The sequence below is a fragment of the Phascolarctos cinereus genome, unplaced genomic scaffold (assembly GCF_003287225.1).
Source record: "Phascolarctos cinereus isolate Bilbo 61053 unplaced genomic scaffold, phaCin_HiC Scaffold_5;HRSCAF=322, whole genome shotgun sequence".
In the NCBI taxonomy this organism is placed as follows: Eukaryota; Metazoa; Chordata; class Mammalia; order Diprotodontia; family Phascolarctidae; genus Phascolarctos; species Phascolarctos cinereus.
The window spans coordinates 292,334,727-292,352,360 of NW_027555958.1; the positions used below are offsets into that span (position 1 = coordinate 292,334,727).

Here is a 17,634-nt window from a genome sequence, read left to right on the forward strand (position 1 = left end):
GAAGGGACCACCATGCTAGAAGGGCTTTAAGTGACAAACAGTGGATTTGATTTTGGAGATATTGGTAGCCACTGGAGCTTATTGAGTAGAGGGGCAAAATGGTCAGACCTGTGCCCTAGGAAAATCCCAACAAAATAATAGGGGAAGCTAGGTGGCGCAGTGGATCGAGCACTGGCCCCCTGGAATATCATATTCAAAGCCCCAAGTCCCTTAATGTAGAAGCTGCTAAATCTTATGTTATCTTGATTGTGTTTCCATAGTACTTGAATTATTTCTTTGTGGCTGCTTGCAATATTTTCTCCTTGAACTGGGAACTCTGGAATTTGGCTATAATATTCCTAGGAATTTTCCTTTGGGGATCTCTTTCAGGAGGTGCTCGGTGGATTCTTTCAGTTTCTGTTTTACCCCGTAGTTCTAGAATATCAAGGCAGTTTTCCTTGATAATTTCTTTAAAGATGATGTCTTAGGCTCCTTTTTTGATCATGGCTTTCAGATAGTCCAGTAATTTTAAAGTTATCTCTTTTAACCAGGTCAGTTGTTTTTCCAGTGAGATATTTCACATTGTCTTATATTTTTCATTCTTTTGATTTTGTTTTACAGTTTCTTGATTTCTCATAGTCATTGGCTTCCATTTGCTCCATTCTAATTTTTAAGGAATTATTTTCTTCAGTGAGCTTTTGGACATCCTTTTCCATTTAGCCAATTCTGCTTTTGAAGGCATTCTCCTCATTGGCTTTTTGGACCACTTTTGCCATTTAGGTTAGGCTGTTTTTTGAGGTGTTATTTTCTTCTTTTTGGGGTCTCCTTTAGCAAGCGGTTGACTAATTTTTCATGATTTTCTTGCATCACTCTCAGTTTTTCCTCTACTTCTCTTCTCAAAATCCTTTTTGAGCTCTTCCATGGCCTGGGACCAATTCATATTTTTCTTGGAGGCTTTGGATGTAGGAGCTTTGACTTTGTTGACTTCTTCTGGTTGTGTGTTTTGATCTTCTTTGTCACCAAAGTAAGATTCTATGGTCTGACTCTTTTGTGCTGCTTGCTCATGATCCCAGCCAATTACTTGAGTTATAAACTCTTTGTTAGTGTGCAGAATATACTGTCCCAAGCTTCAGGGGTTTTGTACAGCTGTTTTCAGAGGTACTTCTAGGGACCTGTAAATTTTTAGTTCTTCCAAGGTGGTATGATAAGGGCGAGGTGTTTAATCCTTTCCTGGTCTAGGAGTGATCACAAGCACTCTCTTGCCTTGGAGCTGTGAGGAGGATTTTCTCTCCACGGCCACCACAAGCTCCACCATGCCAGGGCTCCTCACCCCAGGACCGCCACCCAGAACTGTGACCCAGATCCAAGCATGAGCAAAGCAAGAGACTGGAGACTGGTAATTGTAAAGTTAAAAACTGGTAAAAGTAGGTTAAGAGACCTTAACACCAGCAAAGAGTTCCCTGCAATCCCTTTTTGATCAGCCACTCGATCACCCCTCAGTCTGTGTGTCAAGAGCTGGAGGCAGCTGCCACCCCATGGCTATGCTGGGACTGGGGCCAGACTGAGCTTCTTCCTCACCATGATCCAACAGACCTTTCCTACTGACCTTCTTAAGTTGTCATTGGCATTTGTGGGTTGAGAAGTCTGGAAACTGCAACAACTCCCCATGATTCAATCCTCTGAGGCCTGCTCCAGGTTTGTTGAGGCCAGGTCTTTGCCTATGCAGCCAGGCTGAACTGCATTTCTCTCCTGCCCAGCAAAACAGACCTTTCCTTTCACCTTCCAGGTTGTCTTGGGCTGGAAATTTGTTTCACTCTGTCTTTTTGTGGGTTCTGCTGCTCTAGAATTTGTTTAGAGCTATTTTTTAAATAGGTATTTGGAGGGACTTGGGGGAGAGCTCAAGGAAGTCATTGCTTTTACTTGCCATCTTGGCTCCATCCCCATCCTTTTCTTTTAAAAAAACCAAACCAAACCAAAAAACTTAACCATGAGGGCAGAAATAACTATGTTCACTTATTTTGTCATTTTTTCCCCTTTTTGTTTGTTTGTTTGTTTGTTTGTTTGTTTGCTAGGCAATGGGGTTAAGTGATTTGCCCAGGGTACACAGCTAGTAAGTGTCAAATGTCTGATATGGAACTCAGGTCCTCCTGACTCCAGGGCTGGTGCTCTATCCATTGCACCACCTAGTTGCCCCTATTTTGTCATTTACAAGATAGGACTACATCAAATTAAAACTCACATCAGTTAATCTCACCTATTTCAATTTATTGATTGAGTTTTAAAGTTATAGTAACAAAAGATCTGGTTAATCTTACAGAACACACTCTAAATGATTGAAAAGTAAAATTACACCAAAAATGGAAGGTTCTTTATTAGTATAATAATAGTATATAATTTTGTTTAGAGCTTAATTGCTTCAAAATGTACATTTTTTTCTCATTCTCTCTCTTTCTCTCTTTTTGGTTTTCTCATTCTTTATTGCCTTCATTTATGTCTACCTGAACTAATCAAGTAGAATGCAATCACAGGGAAGAATTTACAGTCTCAGCCACCATCATATTATTTACCGTATTAATCTGGTTATAGGCTGTACTGAAAAAATAATCCCAATTAGAGGCTGTACTCAAGTTGGTTTTGATGGGTTGAAGGATTTGGAGAAGGAATATAATATGGCCTATATTCAGATTGCTACACAGATTTTTGGGGGCATATACATTTGTTGTAATTCAACAAACGTATCTTAAGTGCCCAGTATATGCAAAGCATACTCTGTGAAATGCTGGGTATGCAGATTTAAAGGGGAAAAGAAATCCCTAATATCAGGAAGATTGTGTTGTGTTGGGTGGACAAAACATGTTCACGAGTGTATAAATGGAGAATTATGGGAGAAAACACTAATAACATGGAAATTGGAGAAGGCTTTTTATCAGCCCAGGCACCTAAACTGAGCCTTGAAGGAAGACTAGGATTCTAAGAAATGAGGAGGCGGGGAGGGCATCCAGGAATGGGGGACAGCTTGTGAGAAGGCATAGGAAGAGGCAGGGGAACTCTAAATGTTGAGGTTAGGGAGCAGCAATCATTTTGGCTTGAATATTGAGTTTATGAAAGAGCTGGAAAGGTAGGTGGGAAATACTGACTAGAGATCATAAACTATAAGATTTTAAGCCTATTTTATACTATGGAATCTTAAGTAATTTAACCTTAAATCAGTGGGAGGGATGAAGCAGTTGTAAACAGCACTGGATTTGGAGTCTGAGGATTTGGGTTTGAATTCCAGTTTGGCCACTTATTACTTGTATGTCCTAGGCAAGTCATTTAACTCTGGATCTCAGTTTCTTCTTCTGTAAGATGAAGAGATTGAACTATTAGATTATTATTGTTATAGTTTTTGAGATCTAGAGTAGCATTATTTTCGAAGCTCTGGAGGTGGATTTGCAAATGGAAGAACTAGAAACAAAGAGAAAAAATGGGAGGTTATCTATTTGAGTCCAGGAGAAGGAATTAGTAAGTGAACCATGGTGGAAAATTTGTGAATGAAGACAAGGTGGATGAAAGATACTTCATGGAAATTCAGAGAATCTTAGAAACAAGGATAAGAGAGAAGCGTCATTATATTACCAGTCTCCATTCCTAGGAGTTTCATAAGAGATTAGATCAGACTTTAGAGCTTTAAGAGACCTTAGAAGTTGTCTCATCTGACAGCTTCATTTTACAGATGATGAAACTGAGGTCTAGGGATGGTGAAAGACATTGACACAGTCATTCAAACTCATGCCGTTCATCCACTTGGATGGTGGTGTACTTAAGATAAATAGGAACATTTGGAGGAGGGGCAGGTTTTGGATGGTGTTATTGAACCATTCAAAAGATGGGGGGGGGTGTGTATACACATCTACATTTCTACATTCATGTTTGGGGCTGAACTGTAACTAAGAGAACAGATGAAATTAATAAAGGAGAAAAATAATGTAGATAGAGAGATGAGGACTCGGGACAGGACTCTGGGAAAGACCTACACTTTGGGTCAGGAGATGTATGATGATGCAACAATGGAGGCTGAAAAGTAGGAGTGTAACAGGTAAGAAGGGAGTTGTGAAGCCAGGGGAGAGTAACACAGACACAAGGGAATGAATGACTAGTTATTGATACCAAAATCTACAGTTATGCCGAGGAGAGTATGTGCCTGAGAAAAGACCATCAGATTTAGGGGTAGAGATGGATGGTAACTTTCAGTTCATTGGTGGGGTCTGAAGCCATAGGGAATGAGAAATGAGTAGGTATGAGGCATTGGGAAGAGTAGTGCAGGTGAAACAGCACTGGCTTTGGAGTCTGTACAATTTGGTAATGAAGAGAATGAAGTGCATGGCAGAGTTAAGTGAATATTTTTATGGATGCAGTAGAGTTAATTGTGTTGTTAATATACAGCAAAGAAAATCACTTATACAAAGTCTCCCAAAAGTCTTACTGCATTTTAAAAGTTTTTGAAGTTTCAGTAGCTTACATCTGTACTAAGAGTTTGGGGATACCCTGTTTATAAAGAGAACATCTGAGAGAAAGAGCATGATTGATTGGACCATTTCTGGGGATCATGAGAAGAGAATAGATTCAAAAGGATTATGGATAGACATGGAAAAGAGACAACTTCTTTTTTAAGAGACGAGGAATAAAGAAGCAGAAGATAGAAATTTCAGTCTTTGGAGTAAGGGAGATGAGAGAATTTAGGTGACATTGCCTTGATTTTTCTCAGTAAAATACAAGACAAGGATATTTGCCAAGAGAGGAGAGGTGAGGGTGGGACTTGAGAGTTTCAGGTGGGAAGAGAAAGTTAGAACAGACCTGAAAGGAGTGAGAGATTCATTCAAGAAGAGTTAACATGAATTTGCAATGAATTGCAATTGGGGTGTTTTGACTTAAGTTGGAGGTGGAGGAAAAGGAGAAGTAGTATGTGCAAAGAACTTAAATGAATCATTTGAGTGATACAGAATTGAGAATTAGTAGGTCATGAATGGCAGCAAAACAAAGGAGCAAGAGCTCCATGGGTAGAGGACAACATAGAACATGCTAATAGATCTATTTCTGGTCATTAAAAGACATAGTTCACTTCTTCACCAACTTTCCAAGATCTTTGATTTGGGTGGATGTATGGGCACTTTTCCCATAGAGGCCCAGGGAGGTTAAGAATTTGACCCAGGTGCCCCAGTTCTGTAGATACTCAGAGCTTCACTCTCACTGAGTATATGGCTGAGGAAGGGAGAGTGAAGCTGAACATCAAGGCAGTTGAGGAACTTGATGAACTGGAAGGTCAGCCTTGAACAAAAGTTGGGAAGCTTGTTATCAAGGCTACTAATGAGAAAGGGTATCTTATGATACCTATTATGTTCTTCAGTTGGTGTTTCCAGGTTCTAGCACTGTGCCTTGTTCAGAGTGAATGCTTAATAAACTCCATTGGAATGAATGAAGTTGATAATACACTATTAAAACGACCATGTTCAGATAGTCTTTCCAAAAAGTCACGCTGTAGCCCCAAATTGAATGAAAGATGTGGAGAATAAAAGATTCCAATGTGTTTTTTTCCCCTTGATTATATCATATCATATGGATCATATTATAAAGTTTTCCTTTGATTTGATTTAGAGCAAAACAGGCTTAAAACATTCCTGCAACAAAAGATTTGCCATGCCATGCATATGTTAGGATCACAGAAGATTCCTTGATCCAGTCCCAGAAACTCTGCTTGATATTTGGTGATTATCAATATCAACAATATTTTCTTATCCACGTGCTTTCTCCTGTGCATAGGCATATCCTTTTCAGCTCTGTCCTGGACTTCCCTCCATCTCAAAGTCAACACTGACACTTAGGTGGCCTATGGATGAAGGAAGTGGATCTCGGGAAGACCTGAGATCAAATCCAACTTCAGATAATAGCTGTGGGATCGTGGGCAAGTCATTTAAATGCCATTTGTCTGTTTCTTCAACTATAAAATGGGGATAACAGTACTTAACTTTCAAGGTGGTAGTTATGAGAATACAATCAGAATTTGTGAAGTGCTTAACACAGAGCTTGACACACAGTAGGCACTCAATAAAGACCCATTCCATTCCAGCATGTCCAAAAAAGGCTTCATGATCTTGACCTCAAAACTCACTCTTTTAACAAGCTACTATATTTCTGTTGAGGGAACCATCATTCTTAGTCATTTAAGTTTAAGACTTTGTGATCACCCCCAAATTCTTTCTTCCTCACCCCCTTTCCCCAATACAAGTAATCAGATGTCAAATCTTGTCAATTCCATCTCCTCAACATCTCTTGAATCTTTCTCTTTTTATGCCTCAAACACCATACTTTCTGTCCTTGTAATTAGACTCCTTTCATTCAACCTTCATACAGCTGCCAAATTGATGTTCTTAAAGCACAACTTGGACCATGCCACTCTCCTGCTCAATGACCTGCAGTGTTCCCTATGGCTTAGAAGATCAAATAAAAAGTCCCCTTTTAGGCTAGAACCGGATTGGCATTTAAAGTCCTTCACAATCTTTCTAGACTGATTACACATTATTCCCCTAAATTCAATCTGAATTGGCCTTCTTACCATTCCTTGTACACAACATCCCTTTTTCTGCCTCTGTGCCTTTGCCCAGTCTGGCTTTTTATACCTGGACTGCTCTCCTTTTCACTTTTAGCTTCAGAAACTAAAATCCTTTCATAGCTCCTTTCCATCTCCTTTAAGAAGATTTGACTTATTATCTGGACTATTAATGTGCATGCCTCCCTCCCTCAAAACACTTTTTGCATATGTGTATCCCCTATTTATTTAATTGTGAGCATACTGTAATAAGTCTTCCTCTTTCCTTCCCAGTAGAATGTAAGATACTTGTTTTCTTTTTGTCATCAATTCCTTAGCACCTGGAATAGTGCCTTGTCACATTGTAGGTATTTAATAAATTATTCCTTGCTAGATTGAATTGAGACATAAAATTAGGAGCCAGATGCTCAGTGAAGATGTTGACCCTTACACAGCAATAATAGTGCTTTTAATATTTGTGCATATGTATATCCATGTATGTTTTTGTCATAGTGGATGTCCCTACAGAGTGTTCTGTTATAGGTGAATTCGTGGGATCATACAGCTTAGCCCCAGCCTACTTATTTGGCTTTGTTACTTCCTTTCCTTCACTCTGCAGTCCAGCCAAACTGGCTTTCATGCTGTCACTGCGACACAAGCCATCTCCTGTCTCTGTACTTTTGCATAGTCTGTTTCCTTTGCCTGGAATGCATTCCCACATCCCCTGTGCCCTTTAACATCCCTGGTTTCCTTCAAGACTGTACTCAAGTGACACCTAGCTATGTGAAACCTTTCCTCCCCCTATAAAACTTAACTTATATTTATTTTTTGCATATAATTATTTATGTGTTGTCTTCCTGATAGGGAGTTTAAATCCCACCTTTGACACATACTGTGTGACCTTGAGCAAGTTGCTTAACCTCTCAGTGCCCCAGGAAATTCTCTAAGACTGTAATTTGAATAGTTTCTATTGGTAGGGGATTTTTCCTCACCTGGAAGTTATCTATACCAATGAACTCACAGGTCTAATCCTATCCTTATCCTCTTGATAGAATATAGGTTCTCTTAGAGCAAGGACTACTGTAATTTTGTCAGTGTGTCCCCAGCATTCTAGCAGAACACTTTGGTACATAGCAGTTTCCTTGTTGATTAATCACAGATTTAATTAAAGTAATTAATTATAGATTTAAAGTATAACAACTTTTAAAGTCATCTAGTACTGTAGTAAGGCTGGCTCAGACCTGCCTAGTGGTTGAGATTCTAGATTCGCCCAAATTATAATTGTTGTTAAGCCACCTAACAATTAACAAAAGGAACTTAGCAATAGCAGGGAAAAGAATATATAGCAAGGACAGCATTGATTTCAGTGGGTGTAGCTTCCCTGCCTCTGTTGCAGCTATATTTGTGTTCCAGTCTGAAACCTCAGAAAAGAATTGATCAGATCATTCCTCTTGCTTGAATTCTTCTATGTCTTGGTCTGGGAAGCTGGATGAACTGCTCAGGTCTCAGGCCCAGATTGACTGAGTGATTTGCCCAAAGTTGTCCAGGTGCTTGTGTTTACATGAATGAAGTTCTATTAGGGTCTGCTCTGTGAGATCAACACTTGCTCTTTAAGAAAAAAAATTCTGCTTAGTTTGGAAAGGTTCCTCTCCACAGTCGCATGATATTAGAGCTAAAAGGCTCAGTTTAAGGAAGGAAATAAGTATGTATTAAGCACTTTTGTGCTAGGCTCTGCTTAGCATCGTTGATACAAAAAGAAAATCCTTGCCCTCAAGGAGGGTGCTTTCTAAAGGGAAAAGACAACATACAAAAAGGGAGCTGTCTGCGGTATGAAGGAGTGAAGGAACCTTGCAAAGACTCATGGTTTTGAAGTCCAGAGGAAGTAAGGAATAAGGCTGGAAGGAGAATTTTTTAAAAAAATATATTGTTGTATCCTTTTGCCCCTTCCCAGAGTGGCATGCCTTATAAAAACAGAGAATTGCATCACCGAAATGCAGCACAGCTAGCTAAAATATTGATTGAAATTTGACATCATGTGTAGCGTTCTAAAGTGCTCACATCTATGCAAAGAATAGTGGTGGGGGAAGAAAGTACCTTTTTATTGGTCTTATGGACAGACTTGGTCAATGTAATTCCACAGCATTCGTTTTCAATTTCTTTGTTTTTATTTCCATTCACATTTTTATTGGCAGTGTGAATGTTGGTTCCTTATTCTGCTTCCTTTACTTAGTCTCAGTTGATATTTTTTTTGTTCTATCCATGATTATTTTAATGTGAAAAATGAAAAACAGAACTTTAATTGCATTTAATGAGTTCAACATGAGTCCTGAAAACTATTTTTGCTAAGAACATTACTGGAACATACATAATATTTCAGCCTTACCTAGTAAGAACAAATTGTGCACTTAAATACAGTGTATCAATGTAATCTACCTCTCTCTCTCTCTCTCTCTCTCTCTCTCTCTCTCTCTCTCTCTCTTTCTCTTTCTCTCACTCTCTCTCTCTCTCTCTCTCACCCCTAGTATAAAGTTTCAGTTGATATATTTTTGCATGTTTCTTTGTATTCATCGTCATCATCCTTTATTACAGCACACATAGCCTAATTCTGTTGTGTTCATATACCATAATTTGCATACTCATTCTTTAGTCAGTGGACATCTACTTAGCTTCCAGTTCTTTGTGGCCACAAAAAGTACTGATTCACATTCACTTTTACCTCGAATATGTCATCATCCTCATTTCCCCTTGCTGGGTGTATTTGTCATTCTTCTAGACTAAGTTTTCATGCCTGGATATACCAACTATATTAGTATTTGAGAAGCCTAGTTTAACACAGTGTTTATACTAGTATGATTAAAGGAGTTATCGGGATGTGTTTAATGCATTTATTTCAGGCAACTGAGCTGCCTATAATATATAAGTTCTACAATAAGCAGTTGAAAAATTGTCAGCCAGTTATTGATTGGGGCTATATAATTTTACATAACCAGTTTGATTTGTTTTTTTCCCCCTTACATTGGTTTGTTTTGATGTTGGTTAAAAGTTTGCTCACATGGTAGAAACACTTCCCCTTGAGATTTCCTCTCAAACCATTTCTCAATCCACATAGATAAAATACTGTTATTCTTATTTTTCTCCCTTACTGTCCACTTTTTTGCCTACTATAATCACATAGAAAAATGTTCCTTCTTTATACTAAGATGTAGCAATTTTCTTCTGGACATACTGGCTGAAGTTGGTAAAGGGCCAGTTCAGACAAGCTGTAGAATGACTCAGCATCTTTCTCTCCAGAATACCTAAGACACATGGAGAGTTCTGCCATGTGACTTGTTTCTTTGATCCACAAGCATTAAAAACAGTCATTTGTCATTAGTCTGCTAAGACATATGCTAATGTAGGGAAATGAGGGTATAAGTTACCAACATTGAGGTTTGAAGGAAATCCATTAGATTGGCAGCAAATGGAGTTAGTTATTAAGAATTTAAATCAGGGAAGAGAAATCTGAAATGGTATACAATACATTTATGCAAGTCTCAACTAGCTTTTTTTTTTTGCTCATGGAATGTTTTTAAATGGGGAAAGATTGAGTAATAGTATGTTTTTGCTTTTCTTTTGGGATAGTTAAGTATCAAAATTCTCTGGTGCTTTTTAATATTACAAACTTTTCCATTTATCAAAATGTTTTTATGAATTTATAGAGCTATTTTCTTTATAACACAACCGTGAAATCTAGGAGCAAAATAAAAATGAATAAAGAAAACTCTTAAGAAATAATTGGTAAGCACTGAGCAAAGTTTAGAGATAATTCCATCTCCCTCCGGGTTAATCTCTTGATAAGCTTGTCCTTGAGGCTTGGGTATCCTCTTTTTCACAAAGGACCCTTAGAACCCTTGCTTAACTGTCATCACTTCCCTGTGTCATCCTATAGGCTACTTCAGTGGCCCAAATTGTAATGGAAGTTGGATGGTGGGCAACAGTGAACTGTGTGGAACCTGTGCATTCTACATGAATTCTGTAAATTAAACTCCTAATTTTTTTTGTTTTGTTTAGGAATAGTAAGAAATTCCTCTTATTTTGAAAGTTCAAAGGCCTTTAGGTTATTTGTTTTGTCTTACATAATTATTTTAAAAATATTAGTTAAAGTCTTTGTTCAGCTCTAGCTAGGACAGAGGTGGGGAACCTTCAGCCTCAGGGCCACATGTAGCCTTCTAGGTCCTCAAGTGCCACCCTTTGACTAAATCCAAACTTCACAGAACAAATCCCCTTAATGAAAAGGATTTGTTCTGTAAAACTTGGACTGAGTCAAAAACCTCTCTCAAGGACCTAGAAAGCCATATGTGGCCTTGAGGCCAAATGTTCCCCACCCCTGAGCTAAGAGTAGAGGTCAGGCCTCTGGATCTTATGCTTTATTGGTGAATGGGATGCTTTTGGCTAAATGAGGTGTTCACTAGAGTTATTTCAGAAGGACAAAAAATCTTCTAATTAAGCTTCAGGAACCATTGCACTACTTGCTTTAGCTCATTGAAACAATTTCTGAGCTAAATTGGGCTTTCTATTTGAACTATACTTCTTAGTTGGGGGAAAAATGGAGAAACCTTAATTAGTGAATAGTGATGGGGAATGGTATAAGATATTTAGGATTGGCTTTGTAAATCTTATAAGCCTTTTACATCTTTACTTTAAAAGGAAGCATTTCCATTCCAAAAAAGATCAAACAATTCATTTTCTCATAATAATTACATTCTCTTTAGTGACAGGAGTGTAGAAATTACATGAGTTGTCTTAGAATAACTTTTGATCAAGCATAATATAGATAGATGCTTTTGTAAGTAAGTAGGGGCCTTTGTCTACCTTTGGGAAGTGTAGAGGTAAATAAGGGTTCATCAAGTAGCAGCAGCAAATATTTTTATAACGCTTCAAGGTTTTCAAAGTGCTCTACATATGTTTCCTCATCTTAGCCTCACAGCACCTTGGTGAGGTAACAATTATCATTATCTCCATTTTACAGATGAGAAAATTGAGGCTGACCAATCTAAAGTTCCCAAGGTCACACTGTTGTTAAGTATCAGAATTAGTCATCAAATTCTGGTCTTGAGTCCAGGTTGAGCACTCAGTTCACTGTACTGCGTAGCTGCGTGTTAAAATTTTGCCCAGAGCTTAGAATGAACTTGGGCTATTGAGGGAAACTAAGTATAACAGAGAGTCATTGTTATTGTTGTTTTTTAAGCTGCTTGGGGAAAATGGAGTTGAAGAGGGGAAAAGACCCTTGTGAGTGGATGAAATAAAGATAACTTGCCCATTAAGAAGACTCATTTCTTATTTTACTTCTGTTTGCTTTGCCCAAGAGAATGACCTTTGTGCTTGAAATGAAGAACAAAAATGACTAAGAGGAGGTTGATGTCTGAAATACTTAAGTTGATAGCAATAGCAAGAGAGCACCTGGTTGTTCTTGAAGTTATTTCTTGGAATTGGAGGATGGAGCTGCTGGCCCACTGGCAATGATACTGGAAAGGTTACAGAACATGAGAGAGGTGCTGTACCTCAAGATGGAAGAAGAGCACATCACATGCTATCCTGATGTTGAAAAAAGCAGAGGTCAGATTCTGTTAGACCTGTGGGCCTGGCTTGAATTTCAAGGAAAATTCTAGAACAGAATTTTCAAGGAATGATTGAATAGCTATAAAGGAAAGCAGTGGTTACAAAGCATGACTTCATTAAGAAGCACCATGCCAGACTAACCTCATTTCATTTACTAGTGGTAAATTATTAAACTAGTAGCTAAGGAGAGTGCTTTGGATATACTTTAGCAGAATTTTTGGCAAGACATCGCCTATTGTTGTGGAGACTGTGGAGACTAGATGATGATACAAATGTATAAATTCTGACCTGATGGCTGGACTCAGAGTCATTGTTAATGGGTCAGTGACATTGTAGCAAAAAGTCGTCAGTGAAGTAGCCTGGGGCTCTCCGGGATCTGTGCGATAATTTGGATAAGGGGGTAGATGACATGCTCATTAAATTTCCAGGTGACACAAAACTGGAGGGATAGTCAACAGAGGATAACAGTCAGAATCTAAGAGATCAGTCAGCATTTATTCAGTTCTTACGTGCAAGGCTAGTGTGCTAAAAAGTGTGGCAATACAAAGAAAGTTGTGTGTAAGTCTCTCCCCCCCCTTCAAGTAGCGGACGTTATTATCAAGCAAATAACATGTAAATAACCATGTATATATAAGATATACAGAGAAGATGAAGGTAATTTGAAAGGGGCAGGCTTTATTTAGCAGCTGGGAAGACCAGGGAAAAAGTCTCAGAAGGTGAGATTAGAGTTAAGTCTTGAAGACAGAGGAACTAAGAGGCAAAGGTAAGGGAGAAGATTTTTTTAGGCATATGAGATAAGTAGTGCAAAAGCACAAAAACCTCCTGTTCAGTGTAGCTGGATATTAGAAGGGAATAAAGTGTAAGAATGCTGGAAAGTTGCTGGTTATGAACAACTTTAAATATTAAATGGGGATTTATTTGTGTTTGATCCTGGAGGTAAAAGTGAGCTGCTTGAGCAGGGAAATGATAGTACAATGCCTGGCTGTACATAATAGGATTTTATACATTTTTTGTGACTAGCATAGTATATTTTAGAAAAATCACTTTGGAAGCTGAGTGGAAGATGAATTTGAGTGGGGAGAGACTTGGGGCCAGGGATATCAATTACAAGGCCATAGCAATAGTCAGGAGAGGAGAGATAGTTTGTGGCTCTATGAGTAGAGACGGGGGAGATCCATCTAGGAATGGTGTCATGAACTGGGAAATTGCAAAATCTTGCAATGAATTGGGTTTGTGGGGTGGGTGTGAGAAGTTGAGTGAACATTGAGATTTTGAACCTGTGTGACTGAGGATGGTAGTGCCCTAGGTTGTGATAGGGAAATTTGAAAAAGGGGAGTTAGAGGAAAGGTAATCAGTTCTGTTTGGATATGTTGAGTTGAGATGTTCTCTCACGTATAGCTTGTGAGAGTGATTAAAACTGGCAATGTAGATCTGGCTATCATCCACATAAAGATAAATGAATTCATGGAAACTGATGAGATCAATAGTGAGAATAGTATAGACTGTAGAATAAAAAGAGAATGGGACCTAGGACAGAGCCTTGGGATCTATGCACATAATCAGTTCAAGTGAGGATTTTTAGGGTTGGGGGGAGAAAGGGCATGGGCATGTTTATATGTAGTGTAGAAGGAGCCAGTAGAAAGGGAAAGATTGTAGATTAGAGAGAGAATAGAAAATTATAATGGAGCAAGTCATTGGAGAAACAGGAAGGGATTTTGATCAATGATGTATGTAGATGGGTGGGCAGTAGGCAGGAAATAGGGCTCCCTCATCATTTGAGATCAGAGTGAAGGAGATGTAGAGGAAGATTTCTGTGTGACATAAGATAAAGAAGGGAGAAGAGGGAGGTCTTGGCAAATGGTCTCACTTTTCTTCTCTTTTTTGGAGAGAGGGGATTAATTATGAGGTGAGGTTTTTGACTGAGAGAGTGAGCATTTGGAGTATGATGAAAAGCTTGAGGTGAAACAAGGTTTAGAACAGCCACCATGGAGAGTGAGATAGTGAATCAGTTGTGGGGAGGAGCGTTTACTTTGCTGTTCTGAGGGCCTGTTTGATAACATAAATTTGTAGTGGACCCAGTTAGTATTTCCTGATTTCCTTTTCTCTTGAGCACCTTGTGAATAGGAGCCCAGAAGGTGGATGGTTTGGAATAATCCAGGGCTGGGTGTGGCAAGGTATAAGAGGGGCAAGGGAATCAAGGGTCAAGGGTAGTGTAGAGTTGAGTTGGTTTACCATGAGTATGAAATAGAGAAAGTATCAACAAAGGAATCTCAGGGTTCTTGAATATGGAAGAATACTTGTGAATGATACTAAAGGTCAAGGGTCTGACAATCTCTGGGTACTGCTGAGGTGGATTAGAAGAGTAGTTCATGAGAATTAAGTACACAGAGGAAGTGTTAGGGGCATTTAAAGTCTCTTAGTTTGTGAGCGTTAGAGATGAAGAAAGTTATTTTTGAAATGGGCACAGAACTAATTAAGGAAGGAAGTAGAATGTGGGAGAAGAAGGGTTAGTATGTAGCAACCACCAGAATCTGGGTTGGATGAAAAGTTTGGATAGCTTGAATCTCAAAGGGGGAAAAGTTGCTTCTGGTCTAGGGAAGGTCTAGAATTGGCAGTGGGGAGCAAAGAGTATTCCAGTTGTCCCTATCAGGATCAATGAATTGGGGATATAAAAGAAATATAAAAAGAACATAAGAGCTTTTATGTATTGGAGAATATGAGGAGGGAAATTGAGAGAACTCCATGGAGGTTAGAAGATGGAAGGAATGAGAAAAGGAAAAGTTTTTAAAGTTTGTTAATTATGAAGCTTGTGTTCTTGAGGGCAAAGAGGAAGGGGCAGGCAGATCTGGAGTGTGCTTTTGAGGCAAGAGGGTTACGCTGAGATTGATAGTCCTGAGGGAACATTGAGTAGACTTGACAGGCTAGCCTTGACTGGTCTAGATGATTGAGTTGAACTAACTCACTGTCTAATCTTAAATCTTATGCTTTTGTCCAAAAACCCCAATGTTTACTGGAACAAAATGGAGAAGAAATGATTAGGATTGTATATGAAACTATGACATATATAACTTGGTTTCAAAACAAAACAGTGCACATTAAATTTAATACAAGCTGCCAACCTGATCTTGCTTACCTCCCCTTCTAATATACCTTCTGATTTTTTCTGTGTATTTTAAACATGTTTCATTTATGGTTTTAATACTTTTGGCATCACTATCACTTCACATTCTCTCCTCCAAAACTCCTCCCTCATCCTTCTTAAAAGAAAACAAAAGAAAACAAAAAACAGCTCTCAGTTGTAACAGATGTAGTCAGGCAAGACAAATCCCGGCCGTGTCTGAAAAATGTTAGTTTCATTGTGTACCTCTTTCCTTCTGTCACCTCTCTGTTTCATTATTCATCTTCTGGAGTTGTGATTGATCAGTGAATTGAATGAACTTTAAAACAAACAATTTTTTCTTATGCAAAGCACTGGGTTACAGATAGAAAAAGAGAAAATTGAGAGACAAATGTAAAAGGAAAGTTCAGCTGCAGAGCAGATGGAAAAACCTGGCGGTTGATAGAGCAGGGGTAGTAGCCTTGAGGCCGATAGGTCCTCAAGTGCCGCCCTTTGGCTGCATCCAAACTTCATAGGACAAATCCCCTTAATAAAATGATTTGTTCTGTAAAACTTGGACTCGGGCAAAAGGCCACACACCCAAGGACCTAGAAGGCCACATGTGGCCGTGGCAGGTTCTCCCCACCCCTGGAATAGAAAATTCAGGTGTGATGTGATAGCCATCCTTGAGTATTTGAAAAGCTGTCATATGGAAGAGGGAATTGATTTGTTTTATTTGGTCTCATAAGGTAGAACCCCTAAGATTTTTTTTAAAGTCTTAAAAACTTTTTTTTATAATATTATGGTCATTCTGTATTCTCCTGGTTCTGCTTATTTTACTCCATCCAAGTTTCTCTGAACCTGTGCCTTTTGTCATTTGTTATGGTACAGTAATATTCCATTATAATCATATGCCATGATTTCTTTAGTCTTTTTCATTTTGTCCATTAGGCTATTCACCTCATTTCCAGTTTTTTGCTACAGCAAAATGTGCTACTTATTAGTATATTTTTGTACATATGAGGCCCTTCCTTCTTCCTGTCCTGTCTTTGGGGCTCATTCTTAGAAATGTTGGCATGATGGATAGAGTTCTGGACTCAACTAGGTGGCACAGTGAATAGAGTGCTGGGCTGGGAGTCAGGAAGTATCAATCTTGTCTCCCTTAACCTATCTGCCTCAGTTTATTTATTTGTAAAACTAGGATGATAATAATAGCACTTACCCTCATGGGTTGTTGAAAGGATTTTACACACACACACACACACACACACACACACACACACACACACACACACAAATTTTTTGTTCAGTCATGTTTAACTCTTCTTGACCCCATTTTGACGTTTTCTTGGCAAAGATATTGAAGTGATTTGCCATTTCCTTCTCCTTATTTTATTGAGGAGGAAATGAGGCAAACAGGGTTAAGTGACTTGCTCAGGGTCATTCTACTAGTGTCTGAGACCAGATTTGAACTCAGGTCTTCCTGACTCCAGGCTCAGCACTCTATTCACTGTGCCACCTAGCTAAGTTAATATTTATAAATTTTGTGTGTGTGTGTGTGTGTGTGTGTGTGTGTAGCTTGTTGGTGATCTTTAAGCATTATATATATAATTAGTGATATTGGTGGATTAAAAAAAAAGTAGTGACTTCCAGATAATTTATGCATTTTGTAGTATCACTTTCTATTATTTTTCATAGATCTTTAAATTATTAGGTAGATGTGCTTTTGACTTTAAGTTTATTTTGTATTCAGCTTTAATGAAAGTACTAATTCAGTTAATTTCTTTGACAGAATGATTAAGATCCTAAGTTTCTTGTGGGCAAAGGACTATTTCATTACATTTGTATTCCTGAAGTGCCCAATGTATTTTGTTCTTTTAGACAGGAATTCAAAACTTTGACTGGGATGAATGGTGGAAGTAGTGGGCAAATGAGGTTGAACAAGCTAGTCATTGACAAGATATTGAGGACATTTAATGTCTGAGTAGTTTACAACCTTGAAGTTTTTCAATCAGGGGAATGAAATATAGGGCAGATTGGAGTGGGAAAGAAACTGGAGGCCAGGAGACCAGTTAAGAGATGTTTGGTAGTCCAGGTTAGGAAGTGGTGGATATTGGAAATATGATTGTGACAGTGGAAGGGGAAAGCAAAGGTTGAATTAATGTTCATTTGGGTGTTGGTAAAAGGAGAGAAGCTGACAAAGGTGAACCTTGGTGACTACATTAGATATATCATTGAGAAACAATGATGTGATAGAACAGATGTTTTCTAGAGTCAACATCCCTGCTTTCCTTGACTTCACTGACTTTGTCTTCCCATGCAACGTGATTAATCTTAACCTCCTTGATACAGCTTCTTGACCTGGGAGCATAAAAGTTCCCAATCTCAATAGTGG

The 17,634-nt window shown here is 38.6% G+C and overlaps 1 protein-coding gene across 4 annotated transcripts in view; it reads left to right on the forward strand.

Annotated features, from left to right (window-relative positions):
• KANSL1 (KAT8 regulatory NSL complex subunit 1) overlaps positions 1-17,634 on the forward strand; it is a 194,012-nt gene that overhangs the window by 98,586 nt on the left and 77,792 nt on the right. The gene's annotated exons all lie outside the window — the stretch shown is intronic.